We start from the raw sequence: 1,277 nt of genomic DNA on the forward strand, positions 1-1,277 counted from the left end.
ATAATTTTAATTTATAATAAGCTATATTAAAGACACAGAAATTGTCTAATTCTTCAGGAGTAGTGAAGAGATCAAGAAAGACTTCAAAGAGTAGGCGACAGATGGAACTACAATCAAGAGAAAAATATGAAGAAGGAAATAACACAAAGCTTATGATAAAGGGAAAAGAGAGACTACATATATCAAAGAAAAACACAGTGTATAGGAAAAAAAATTGTTTGCTCCTTTTATACTCTCGCTAGACTCCATACTTCACTTCTGGTCACCAAAATGTGTGGGTTTTTCCTACACTGACCAATTCTGCAACACTAGCTGCGTCCTATAATTCAATTCTCACACTACCTACCTGGAGTTATCATCAGATCTCACAGGCTAAGGGCTCAGTTCCACAAGACTATCCCCACTTAGATGCCAATCATCAGCCCAGGCCTCTGGTACTTCTGACCAAGTGGCTATAAATTGGGGGTTCCCAAAACCCCCTCCTCAGGTTTGATCATTTGCTAGAATGGCTCACAGGACTCAGAAAAAAATACTTATGTTTACCTGTTTTTTAACGAAAGGATACAACTCCCTTCACAAAAGGAACAAAATGGAAAAGATGCATAGAGCAAGGTATGGGGGAAGGAGCAGAGTTTCCGTGCCTTCTCCAGGTGTTCCACCCTCCATGTGTTTAGCAACCCAGAAGTTCGCCAAACCCCATAGTTCCAGGATTTTTATGGAGGTTTCATCAGGTAGGTATGATTGATTACTAACTCAATATCCAGCCCCTTTCCCATTCCCAAAGGATGGGGGTGGGGCTGAAAGTGCCAGGTATGTAATCTTTCTGGTGACCAGTCCTCATCCAAGAGCCCACCAAGAGTTGCCTCATTAGGACAAAAGACATTCCTATCACCCAAGAAATTCCAAGGGATTAGAAATTGTCCCAGGAACCTGGGTCAAAGTCCAAATAATAGGACAAAAGATGAACCTAGCACGCCTAACACTCAGAAAATTACAATGGCTTTAGGAACTCTGTGTCAAGAAGGGGAGGGGAAGGGAAGACCAAATATGTATTTTTTATTATGATACAAAGGCAGATGAATATTAAACAATCCTTGGAGGCTTTTTAAAGAAAAATCATCTAATACAGGGAACATACAACTTAAAGGAGGAATGTATAGTATAATAACTCATAAGGCTAGAGGAATAATCATTGTACATGAAGGAATTGGATTTTACATGCTTTGTACTGCTCAAGAAAAGGATGCCATATACTATGAGATATTAGTTTAATACAG

General features: G+C 39.5%; 1 protein-coding gene across 1 annotated transcript in view; it reads right to left on the reverse strand.

Moving 5' to 3' along the window:
* Positions 1-1,277, reverse strand: part of DYX1C1 (dyslexia susceptibility 1 candidate 1) — a 76,065-nt gene that overhangs the window by 26,243 nt on the left and 48,545 nt on the right. The gene's annotated exons all lie outside the window — the stretch shown is intronic.

The sequence above is a fragment of the Propithecus coquereli genome, unplaced genomic scaffold, assembly GCF_000956105.1.
Source record: "Propithecus coquereli isolate 6110/MARCELLA unplaced genomic scaffold, Pcoq_1.0 Scaffold57, whole genome shotgun sequence".
Taxonomy (NCBI): Eukaryota; Metazoa; Chordata; class Mammalia; order Primates; family Indriidae; genus Propithecus; species Propithecus coquereli.